We start from the raw sequence: 13,105 nt of genomic DNA, 5'->3' as shown, positions 1-13,105 counted from the left end.
CCACCTTGGCTGGAGAAATGCTACATTATCTCAGTCATTCATTCATGTTTCCTATGTCTCTGTTTTCACTTAAAAAGGATGTCTTACCCATTGGTAATTTTCCTATCTGGTTTCACAATCCTTTGCCACTTTAGAGTCATTCAGAAATCTTTATACATCAGATTGCTATAGCACTAATTGGACTTTTGATCAGTATAGCAGATTGATCTTACCTGATTCTGATTGCCCACACTAAAAACAGAAATACTGGGTATAATATTTTAGAACATGTATTTAAGCCATAAATGACATAGAGAGGTTTAAAAGCAAGATAGGGAGATTTCTAGGCGCCAGAAATGAGATAGGACTCCCTAGTTTTGAAAGGAGTTGAATCTGCATGGTCCAGGTATCAGGTGCGGGGATAGAATCTTTAAAGGAGACTGGAAGTCACTGCTCACCAGCTTGGCATTATGACTGAAAGTGAGCTGTCCACTCTAGGCCAACAGAGTGAAAAAAAGACACTGAAACACCAGGACTTCCATGTGTGGATGTGAGGGCACATCTATGAATGTTTTATCGTGGCCCTTCTCTGGGAACTCCAGAGAGATTTGATCTTACAATCCCAATATCAGCTCCATAACAGCTTCCAGTAAATTTCATTTTCCCTCTATTCCCTGAGATGTGCCATTTCACGTGTACCTTTCTGACTGTCTTCAAACTTTTTTAAAAACAATGCAGCTCTAACCCTATCAAAACCTTTTCTTGGACAATCTGCAACCATTATAACTTCAAATGTTGTTTCTGCCCTGTTTTCTTCCCCTTCTGGGCCTTCAGTTATATATATGACGGATTTTTTTTAGTTAAAAAAGGCTATATATCACTAATACCCTTTCCGGTATTTTTCATTGTCTTTGCTCTTTTTGTTTCTGCTTATGTATTTTCAACTGACCTATTTTCTTTATTTTTTTTTTGAAGAAACAACAATTATTTTTATTGAAAAATGTGAAAGTGAAACATTTATTGCATTATATTTTAAAACATCTTTATTGGTGTATAATTGCTTTACAATGTTGTGTTAGTTTCTGCTGTGTAACATAGTGAATCAGCTATATGTATACCTTTATCCCCATATCCCCTCCGTCTTGAGTCTCCCTCCCACCCTCCCTGTCCCACCTCTTTAGGTGGTCACAAAGCACCAAGCTGATCTCCCTGTGCTATGCAGCTGCTTCCCACTAGCTATCTATTTTACATTTGGTAGTGTATATATGTCCATGCTACTCTCTCACTTTGTCCCAGCTTACACTTCCCCCTCCGTGTGTCCTCAAGTCCATTCTCTATGTCTGCATCTTTATTCCTGTCCTGCCCCTAGGTTCATCAGAACCATTTTTTTTTAGATTCCATATATATGTGTCAGCATACGGTATTTGTTTTTCTCTTTCTGACGTACTTCACTCTGTATGACAGACTCCAGGTCCATCCACCTCACTACAAATAGTTCAGTTTCATTTCTTTTTATGGCTGAGTAATATTCCATTGTATATATGTTCCACATTGTCTTTATCCATTCATCGGTAGATGGACATTTAGGTTGATTCCATGTCGTGGCTATTGTAAATAGAGCTGCAATGAACATTGTGGTACATGACTCTTCTTGAAATATGGTTTTCTCAGGGTATATGCCCAGTAGAGGGATTGCTGGGTCATATGGTAGTTCTATTTTTAGTTTCTTATGTGTCGAACCTCCATACTGTTCTCCAGTATCAATTCCCATCAACAGTGCAGGAGAGTTCCCTTTTCTCCACACCCTCTCCAGCATTTATTGTTTGTAGATTTTTTGATGGCCATTCTGACCGGTGTGAGGTGATAACTCATTGTAGTTTTGATTTGCATTTCTCTAATGATTAGTGATGTTGAGCATTCTTTCATGTGTTTTTTGGCAATCTGTATATCTTCTTTGGAGAAATGTCTATTTAGATCTTCTGCCCATTTTTGGATTGGATTGTTTGGGTTTTTTTGATATTGAGCTGCATGAGCTGCTTGTAAATTTTGGAGATTAATCATTTGTCAGTTGCTTCATTTGCAAATAGTTTCTCCATTCTGAGGGTTGTCTTTCCATCTTTTTTATGGTTTCCTTTGCTGTGCAAAAGGTTTTAAGTTTCATTAGGTCCCATTTGTTTATTTTTGTTTTTATTTCCATTTCTCTAGGAGGTGGGTCAAAAAGGATCTTGCTCTGATTTATGTCATAGAGTGTTCTGCCTATGTTTTCCTCTAAGAGTTTGATACTCTCTGGCCTTACATTTAGGTCCTTAATCCATTTTGAGTTTATTTTTGTGTATGGTGGTAGGGAGTATTCTAATTTCATTCTCTGACATCTAGCTGTCCAGTTTTCCCAGCACCACTTATTGAGGAGGCTGTCTTTTCTCCATTGTATATTCTTGCCTCTTTTATCAAAGATAAGGTGACTATATGTGCATGGGTTTATCTCTGGGCTTTCTATCCTGTTGCATTGATCTATGTTTCTGTTTTTGTGCCCGTACCATACTGTCTTGATTACTGTAGCTTTGTAGTGTAGTCTGAAGTCAGGGAGCCTGATTCCTCCAGCTCCATTTTTCTTTCTCAAGATTCCTTTGGCTATTCGGGGTCTTTTGTGTTTCCATACAACTTGTGAAACTTTTTGTTCTTGTTCTGTGAAAAATGCAACTGGTAGTTTGATAGGGATTGCACTGAATCTGTAGATTTCTTTGTCGTCCAAGAACATGATATATCGCACCATCTGTTTGTAACATCCTTAATGTCTTTCATCAGTGTCTTATAGTTTTCTGCATACGGGTCTTTTGTCTCCTTAGGTAGGTTTACTCCTAGGTATTTTATTCTTTATGTTGCAGTGGTAAATGGGAGTGTTTCCTTAATTTCTCTTTCAGATTTTTCATCATTAGTGTATAGGAATTCAAGAGATTTCTATGCTTTAATATTGTATCCTGCTACTTTACCAAATTCATTGATTAGCTCTAGTAGTTTTCTGGTAGCATCTTTAGGATTCTCTATGTACATTATCATGTCATCTGCAAACAGACAGCTTTACTTCTTTTCCAACTTGGATTCCTTTTATTTCTTTTTCTTCTCTGATTGCTGTGGCTAAAACTTCCCAAACTATGTTGAATAATATTGGTGAGAGTGGGCAACCTTGTCTTGTTCCTGATTTAATGGAAATGCTTTCAGTTTTTCACCATTGAGGTTGATGTTGGCTGTGGGTTTGTCATATATGGCCTTTATTATGTTGAGGTAAGTTCCCTCTATGCCTACTTTCTGAAGGGTTTTTATCATAAATTGGTGTTGAATTTTGTCCAAAGCTTTTTCTGCATCTATTGAGATGATCATATGGTTTTTATCCTTCAACTTGTTAATATTCTGTATCACATTGATTGATTTACATATATTGAAGAATCCTTACATTCCTGGGATAAACCCCACTTGATCATGGTGTATGATACTTTTAATATGCTGTTGGATTCTGTTTGCTAGTATTTTGTTGAGGATTTTTGCATCTATGTTCACCAGTGATATTGGCCTGTAGCTTTCTTTTTTGCGACATCTTTGTCTGGTTTTGGTATCGGGGTGATGATGGTCTCATAGAATGAGTTTGGGAGTGTTCCTCCCTCTGCTATATTTTGGAAGAGTTTGAGAAGGATAGGTGTTAGCTGTTCTCTAAATGATTGTAAGAATTCGCCTGTGAAGCCATCTGGTCCTGGGCTTTTGTTTGTTGGAAGATTTTTAATCACAGTCTTAATTTCAGTGCTTGTGAATCATCTGTTTATATTTTCTGTTTCTTCCTGGTTCAGTCTGGGGAGGTTGTGCCCTTCTAAGAATTTGTCCATTTCTTCCAGGTTGTCCATTTTCTTGGCATATAGTTGCTGGTCGTAATCTCTCATGATCCTTTGTATTTCTGTAGTGTTAGGTGTTAATCCTCCTTTTCCATTTCTAATTCTGTTGATTTGAGTCTTCTCCGTTTTTTTCTTGATGAGTCTGGCTAATGGTTTATCAATTTTGTTTATTTTATCAAAGAACCAGCTTTTAGTTGTATTGATCTTTGCTATTGTTTTTTCATTTCTTTTTCAGTTATTTCTGATCTGATCTTGATGATTTCTTTCCTTCTGCGAAATTTGGGTGTTTTTTTTTGTTCTTCTTTCTCTAATTGCTTTAGGCATAAAGTTAGGTTATTTATTTGAGGTGTTTTTTGTTTCTTCAGGTAGGATTGTATTGCTATAAACTTCACTCTTAGAACTGCTTTTGCTGCATCCCTTAGGTTTTGGGTCATCGTGTTTCATTGTCATTTGTTTCTAGGTATTTTTTGATTTCCTATTTGATTTCTTCAGTGATCTCTTGGTTATTAGGTAGTGTATTGTTTAACCTCCATGTGCTTGTATTTTTTACATTTTTTTTCCTGTAATTGATATCTAGTCTCATAGCGTTGTGGTCGGTGAAGATACTTGATACAATTTCAATTTTCTTAAATTTACCAAGATTTGATTTGTGACCCAAGATATGATCTATCCTGGAGAATGTTCCATGAGCACTTGAGAAGTAAGTGTATTTTGTTGTTTTTGGATGGAATGTTGTTTAAATATCAATTAAGTCCATCTTGTTTAATATATCATTTAAAGCTTGTGTTTCCTTATTTATTTTCCCTTTGGTTGATCCTTCCATTGGTGAAAGTGGGGTGTTAAAGTCCCCTACTATGATTGTGTTACTGTCAATTTCCCCTTTTATGGCTCTCAGCATTTGCCTTATGTATTGAGGTGCTCCTATGTTGGGTGCATAAATATTTACAATTGTTATATCTTTTTCTTGGATTGATCCCTTGATCATTATGTAGTGTCCTTCTGTGTCTCTTGTAATAGTCTTTATTTTAAAGTCCAGTTTGTCTGATATGAGAATTGCTACGCAAGCTTCCTTTTGATTTCCATTTGCATGGAATATCTTTTTCCGTCCCCTCACTTTCAGTCTGTATGTATTCCTAGGTCTGAAGTGGGTCTCTTGTAAACCGCATATATATGGGTCTTGTGTTTTATATCCATTCAGCAGTCTTTGTCTTTTGGTTGGAGCATTTAGTCCATTTACATTTAGGGTAATTATTGATATGTATGGTCCTATGACCATTTTCTTAATTGTTTTGGGGTTGTTTTTGTAGGTTTTTTTCCTTCTCTTGTGTTTCCTGCCTAGAGAAGTCCCTTTAGCATTTGTTGTAAAGCTGGTTTGGTGGTGTTGAATTCTCTTAGCTTTTGCTTGTCTGTAAAGTATTAATTTCTCTGTCAAATATGAATGAGATCCTTGCTTGGTTGAATAATATTGGTTCTAGGTTTTTCCTTTTCATCACTTTAAATATGTCCTGCCACTCCATTCTGGTTTGTGGAGTTTCTGCTGAAAGATCAGCTGTTAACCTTACGGGGATTCCCTTGTATGTTATTTGTTGTTTTCCCTTTCTGCTTTTAATATTTTTTCTTTGTGTTTAATTCTTAATAGTTTTATTAATATGTGTCTTGGCGTGTTTCTCCTTGGATTTATCCTGTATGGGACTCTCTGTGCTTCCTGGACTTGATTAACTATTTCCTTTCCCATATTAGGGAAGTTTTCAATATAATCTCTTCAAATATTTTCTCAGTCCCTTTCTTTTTCTCTTCCTCTTCTGGGACCCCTATAATTCTAATGTTGGTGCATTTAATGTTGTCCCAGAGGTTTCTTAGACTTTTCTCAATTCTTTTCATTCTTTTTTCTTTATTCTGCTCTGCAGTAGTTATTTCCACTATTTTATCTTCCAGGTCACTTATCCATTTTTCTGCCTCAGTTATTCTGCTTTGATCCCTTCTAGAGAATTTAAAATTCATTTATTGTGTTGTTCATCATTGTTTGTTTGCTCTTTAGTTCTACTAGGTCCTTGTTAAATGTTTCTTGTATTTTCTCCGTTCTATTTTAAAGATTTTGTATCATCTTTACTATCATCACTCTGAATTCTTTTTCAGGTAGACTGCCTATTTCCTCTTCATTTGTTTGGTTTGGTGGGTTTCTACCTTGCTCCTTCATCTGCTGTGTGTTTCTCTGTCTTCTCAGTTTGCTTAACTTACTGTGTTTGTGGTATCCTTTTTGCAGGCTGAATGTTCGTAGTTTCCGTTTGTTTTTTTTTTGGTGCCTGCCCCCAGTGGCTAGAGTTGGTTCAATGAGTTGTGTAAGCTTCCTGGTAGTGCCTGTGTTCTGGTGGATGAGGCTGATTATCGTCTTTCTGGTAGGCAGGACCGCATCTGGTGGTGTGCTTTGAGGTGTCTGTGACCTTATTATGATTTGGGGCAGCCTCTCTGCTAATGGGTGGTGCTGTGTTCCTGTGTTGCTAGTTGTTTGGCATAGGGTGTCCAGCACTGTACCTTGCTCGTCCTTGTGTGAATCTGATGTTAGCACTGAGATGCAGATTTCTGGGAGAGCTTTCTCTGTTTGATATTACATGGAGCCGGGAGGTCTCTGGTGGACCAATGTCGTGAACTCAGCTCTCCCATCTCAGAGGCACAGTTCTGACACCCGGCTGGAGCACCAAGACACTGTCGGCCACACAGCTCAGAGGAAAAGGGAGAAAAAATGAATGAAGGAAAGAAAAAGTAAAATAAAATAAAATAAAGTTATTAAAATAAAAAATAATTATTAAAAATAAATTAAAAAGTAATAAAAAAAAAGAATGGGAAGAAAGAAGAGAGCCACCATACCAAAAAACAAATCCACCAATGATAACAAGCAGTAAAAACTATACTTAAAAAAACAAAAAAATGGACAGACAGAATGCTAGGACAATGGTAAAAGCAAGGCTATACAGACAAAATCACACAAAGAAGTATACACACACACTCACAGAAAAGAGAAAAAGGAAAAAATATATATATATCATTGCTTCCAAAGTCCACCATGTCAATTTTGGGAGGATTTATTGTCTATTCAGGTATTCCACAGATGTAGGGTACATCAAGTTGATTGTGGAGATTTAATCCTCTGTTCCTGAGGCTGCTGGGAGGGATTTCCCTTTCTCTTCTTAGTTCACACAGCTCCTGGGGATCAGCTTTGGATTTGGCCCCGCCTCTGCCTGTAGGTCACCCTCTGGCGTCTGTTCCCTGCCCAGACAGGACGGGGTTAAAGTAGCAGCTGATTCAGGGGCTCTGGCTCACTCAGGCCGGGGCGGGGTGGGGGGGGGTATAGAATGCAGGGCTAGCCTGCAGCGGCAGAGGCAAGTGTGATGTTGCACCAGCCTGAGGTGCACCGTGTGTTCTCTCGGGGAAGTTGTCCCTGGATCACAGGACCCTGGAAATGGTGGGCTGCACAGGCTCCTGGGAGGGGAGGTGTGGATAGTGACCTGTGTTTGCTCGCAGGCTTCTTGGTGGCTGCAGCAGCAGCCTGAGGGTCCCATGCCCGTCTCTGGGGTCTGCGCTGATAGCCATAGCTTGTGCCCGTCTCTAGAGCTTGTTTAGGCGGTACTGTGAATCCCCTCTCCTCGTGCACACTGAAACAATGGTCTCTTGCCTCTTAGGCAGGTCTGGACTCCCTCCTGGCTAGCTGTGGCGCACTAGCCCCCTTCAGACTGTGTTCACGCAGCCAACCCCAGTCCTCTCCCTGGGATCTGACTGAAGCCCGAGCCTCAGCTCCCATCCCCTGCCCGCCCTGGTGGGTGAGCAGAGAAGCCTCTCGGGCTGGTGAGTGCTGGTCGGCACCGATCCTCTGTGCGGGAATCTCTCCGCTTTGCTCTCTGCACCCCTGTTGCTGCGCTCTCCTCCATGGCCCCGAAGCTCCCCACCTCCGCCACCCGCAGTCTCTGCCCGCGAAGGGGCTTCTAGTGTGTGGAAACCTTTCCTCCTTCACAGCTCCCTCCCACTGGTGCAGGTCCTATCCGTATTCTTTTGTCTCTGTTTTTTCTTTTTTCTTTTGCCCTACCCAAGTACATGGGGGGTTTCTTGCCTTTTGGGAGGTCTGAGGTCTCCTGCCAGCGTTCAGTAGGTGTTCTGTAGGAGTTGTTCCACATGTAGATGTATTTTTGATGTGCTTGTGGGGAGAAAGGTGATCTCCACGTCTTACTCCTCCTCCATCTTGAAGGTCTCTCTGATTTGCCATTTAGATGCATGTTTTTATTTTAACCCCTGGCACCATCCTAGGTGCTTTGTCTTATTCACTTTGGTTGTTTGAAATGACTCCTAATTCATTGGTACAATAGAACCTGAGCATTTTCAATATGCTGGACGTATATCTAGGTACTGGTGATATGGTGGGGACATAGCAGTGAACCAAACAGACAATAGTCCGCATACTCACAAAACTTATACTAATTAAAGATCGTTCTTAACAACTTGTGGTCACTGACCTTCAAGTGCGCTTCTGGATCTCGCCATTAGGTTAAATTCTCAGTCTGGTCCAGCATCTCTTGTCTTGGTTGTGCATTGCATATGTATGGTCTTCTGCTGTCTGTGTTCTTAATGAGAAAGTCTTCCATGTATTCTAAGTCAGCATGGAGGTAACATCCAGAGCCCTCACAGGGTCAACAAACTACAGCCTAAGTAGCCACTTGTTTTTAAAAATAAAGTTTGTAGGCCCACGGCCATGCCCATTTGTTTAGATCTTACCTGTGATTGCTTTCAGGCTATACCAGCAGAGTTGAGTAGTTGCAACAGAGACCATAAGACCCACAAGCCTAAAATATTTACTATCTGTCCCTTTAAGAGAGTTTGTCAATCGCAATCTATTCTAGATCATTGACTGCAGGCTTTGAGTTCTGAGTTCTCACTCTGTGAGCCTGTATCTCCCTATTGGTTGTTCTACTGTTAGAAGAGAACACTATTCCCCCCTCCTGATGTTTCATGAGCATGGAAAAACACCTAGATTTAATACCCCTGATTTCCCTATCTCCTCTCCGCTCCTTCCCAGGGACAGTGAATGACCTCCGTGACTGGCAGGTGTGGAGGAAGCACCTGGACATGAGTGGCTTAGCCCCTTCTCTTTGCTTGTTTCGGATCTGCCTGCCTGTGGAGAGGTCATTCTTGACTGGCTGTTCACCCTGTAGGAAGCTTAGTGGAGAAGACACTGTTGCTGCAGCAAAGTCGGGAGCAAGTTCAGTCAAACTGGTGCATATGCATTCTCCAAGGGGCATTATGACTATGAATGGAGATACGTTAATCTTATCTGGCTGATCCCTTCATCTATCTTTCAACTGGTTCCAAGCTCAGGTGGGGAAAAATCAAGCCTTAATAAAACCTCAAATTTTGATGCATCAGCTAGTAGCTTTGAGAACTAACACAGCAGCTTATGGAGGCTTTGTCAGGAAAGTGGCTGTTTCTTAAAGGTGTGGAGTTTAGTAAACTCTTGTTACAGAGCCCCTAACAAATGCTGTCAATCGGACATTTTGGTAAGCGTGCAAACCTGAAGTAACGTTTCAAGTAAAGGGCAAAAAGAATCTTTCTGTAAATAGGCTTTTTGAGTATTAGGATACAGAACAAATTTTACTGCTTTTACTCAGTTTTTCGGCCAGATTTACAGGCCAGGATATTAAACTGAAAAGCATACTTTGCAGGTTGTGCTCAATCAGCTTCCAGGCTTGCAGTTGCCACCTTCCTTGGAGGACTGCCCTGGGGCTGCTCGGGCTGCCTTACCTGGAGGGGGAACTGGCAATGCCTGTGAGTTACAGAAGTCCACTGCCCAGTCCTCTTTTGCCAGACACCAAGGTGCAATTTATATTTGCAAACTGACTGAGGGTTCAGGCTGAGGCTGGAACTCTATCTGAAACTTTATCATATCTTTTCTTGGCCTTTTCCCCCTTCTCTGTCCTACTTTCCTTAACCTTTCTGTCCTGGGAGCACTTGATTCATAAATCACTTGTGTTCAAACTCTTGACTCAGGATTTTTCTGGGATAACCTAATCTAAGACAATATTTAAAAAAAAAAAATGAGAACAAAAACACATACACAAAAGACCAAATGCCTGGACATGAAAGAAAAGGGAAGGTAAGAGAAAGGAGGCTCTTGGATCCAAAGAACAGTACTAGCCCCACATGTAGTAGAGACAGAAAGGGATTATCTGAGCAGGAGGTGAAACTAAATCTACCTAAAAGAAGTTGCTGAATGAAGAAGACAAAACACTGGAGCTATATCCCACTACTGTGGAAAATATATAGTAAAAAAGAAATGCTATGCACAACTCAGAACATTCAGTCCTGAGGGAGGGTGTTGTCTTGATCACATTGCAGAACTGTGGGTCCTCACAAGGCCCCTAGAAGCACTAGGTTCAGAAACATCAATAGAGGTTTTGGTTCAGGAGTCTTCTAAGGGTGATTTTCCATTTGAAGTAAATGTGGGAATGAAAGTGAAACCTGCCCTAGGAGGTGTGTTTTGTAGGCCTGAGCATCTCCATCATAAGAAGCCATGGAAGCAGCCTGAGTGGTGCAAAACTGAAAATACCTTTTCAAAAGACATGGTGAAGTCCATCGTAAATACAGTACTCAGGAACACCAGACTCAAAGGGGAACTGTGTTTTAAGAGGTTTTAAAAATGGCAGATGGAAAGATGATCACAAATATGCCTGGGAGAGTGGTGCTGCTAATATTGTAAATTTGCATAGTTGGCAAAAAAAAGCAGCGATGTCTTAATGAAGTGATCTGACAGAGGAGATTGCAGGCATAGGTGCATGTTCCTCCCAAATAAAGAAATCATGGCATCATCATAACCTCCTGCTGGCACTTTCTTCTAAGTGAGTTTGCCCTCTGCTCATGGATTCTAGAAAAGTTTGGCATCCTGGTGAGACTGAAAGGAGAAATGTTCTTCATTTACCTTCCTGCCCTCAGGTCCAATGAGTGTCAGCAGTGGGTTTTGAAACATCAAAGGTCGGGTTCTGGGAACATAATGCTGCCTGGGTTAACTACTCTCAGAGGGTAGAGATTGCTGTCTTTTCTAAATTCAGTGGGTATTGTGTGTGGAGCATATAATCTTCTATGTCTATCAACTTTTTGGATATTTTTAAAAGTGGGACACACAGGACACTGATTTTAATTCTGAGGTCCTAAGGAACTACACACATTCTCATGGAAGATAATAACCCAGGCAGTAGCTGCGGAAGAAACCCAAATATTCTCAGGCTCAGAATAAGACATCTCTCTCTGCGACTGAGAAGGAGAAAAGCTTTTGAAATAATGATAATAATGATTACAGGGCTTTAACTTTAGAATTTTGGATTTTAGTTTCTTTGAACTTTTACTGGCAAGGACAAGAAAATTTTATTTTGTACTATAATGACTTTGGACATTAAACTCACAGACGTAAGACAATTTGATTTTGGATTGAATTACTTTAGACTTTAAATCCTGTGGACTCGTAAGGGAATTTAATTTGGGGACATTAATGTCTCTTTAGGAAATTACAATGGAAGGTAATTTGTATTCAAATTTATGGCTCCTATATGTGTTGGCATTTTTTAAAATGGCATATCTTGATGTTGTTATTCAGTTTCTTTGCAAAACCTTTAATAACCTATGTTGGATGTGGCCAGACATAACTCAGAATAAGAAATTTAGACATGGCCTTAGCGTTAATTTAATTGGTGACTATTTTCAGAACCTTTCAGGGACAAATTCAGTGCTATTTGCCAGCATTATCTGGAGAATCCACAAGACAACCATAGCTTGTATTAGGGGAGAGGGCTCATGAAGGTGGACCAGAACTGCCAAGACAGATTTCTGCTCTCCTGTCAGAAAGGAATAATACTCTCCTGGTTGACCATAAGCTTGATAGTTAAACCAGTGGGTTAATAGAACAAACAGCTGTGGATTATTAAGGGGAAAAACTGCTCAACTTCATAGGTCTCATGTGGAGGGACTTCTCTAGGGTAACTCTCCTGACATTTTGCCCCATGGAACAGGAGGGAGGTTCCTGATAAGTGACTGACAATCATGGGTGTAACATTCTTGATTGGACATACCTGATCTGTTACTGTGGATCCTGTTTTCTCTTCTGTTTCTTCCCCAGTCTAGGCCTTTGTGGTCTGTGCACCTAAACTTTCCGCTCTAGTGGCTTTCTCAAGTTTTCGACTTGCAGAGAGTGTTGGCGAGGCATTTTTGATCTCAGCCCTAAACCACATTCTCCAAATGTTTGTGTCTGTGATAAAAGTGATATTTTGATTTGCATTTGTTTACCTCTTAATGGGTTTAGAACTTGTGCAAGAAAGAGAGAGGTGTTATATATTGGACACATTGAGATGCCAACTTTCAACTTTGACTTTACTGAGCCCTGGTCTTCTGGCTTGATTTTCTAACTTGATCTACTGCCTGCAACTTGATCATTTTTTTCTACAGTATATCATCTGCCAATTGTCCTTATAACCATCCTAGTATCAATAATGTAGACATGGCTGTACTCTTTTTATCTGAAATGCAATTTAGCAAAAATTACTTAGGAAATATTAACAGTAAGGTGGAACAATGTATTTAGCTCATGTAAATGGATGAAACAAATTTTGATAGGATGGATTTGCAACCATTCAGGTATTAGACATTGTGTAGATAAAACATTTACCTGTTTGTTTCACTTTTTATCCAAAAGTTTTGTGTCATATAGATGGAGTAAAATAACATTGGATTAAATTCCAGCAACCGTGTGGTTGTAAATTCTCGTATCTCTAATCTAAACCCATCCTAGGAATCTGCCCACATGCTGAGGTTATTGCTTTTTAGTTTGTCTTTGATCAACTTTTCTTACTTTAAAGGATGTCTGCATCCAAACTTTATAGATAACAAATTCCACATAAAATATATATGACTATAGTTCTTAATGCTCTTTTGTAGCTTCTTGTTTCCTTTCAACAAGGAAACAAGAAAGCAGGTCATTTTTTTTCACATTGAAGAAAAATCACACCATTAGATTTTCACATTCAAGAGAATTTAAAAAGTTGCTAAAAGGCACTTCTAATTCTCTCTCATTCACTACTCTTCGGGGGATACTGCAGTCTAAGATTGTATCTTCCCTCAAGCATATTTTTTAGGTATGACGTTTCAATATATTTTATAATTACCTGTTTCCATGGCCCCTAATTTATATTTTATTGCCTTTAAATGAAAGTATAGGA

General features: G+C 39.7%; 1 long non-coding RNA gene across 4 annotated transcripts in view; it reads left to right on the top strand.

Annotated features, from left to right (window-relative positions):
* Nucleotides 1-13,105, top strand: part of LOC125961304 (uncharacterized) — a 211,018-nt gene that overhangs the window by 163,168 nt on the left and 34,745 nt on the right. For 2 of the 4 annotated variants that reach the window (XR_007471848.1, XR_007471847.1), the window contains exon 3: nucleotides 2,188-2,204. The exons of the other annotated variants lie outside the window; for them this stretch is intronic. This is a non-coding gene — a long non-coding RNA (uncharacterized LOC125961304). Of the gene's footprint in view, nucleotides 1-2,187; nucleotides 2,205-13,105 lie in introns of those variants that run through there. 4 annotated transcript variants of the gene reach the window in all.

This window comes from Orcinus orca, chromosome 15, assembly GCF_937001465.1.
Source record: "Orcinus orca chromosome 15, mOrcOrc1.1, whole genome shotgun sequence".
In the NCBI taxonomy this organism is placed as follows: domain Eukaryota; kingdom Metazoa; phylum Chordata; class Mammalia; order Artiodactyla; family Delphinidae; genus Orcinus; species Orcinus orca.
The sequence above is the reverse complement of the archived record's forward strand: the minus strand, read 5'-3'. Positions and strand labels throughout refer to the sequence as shown.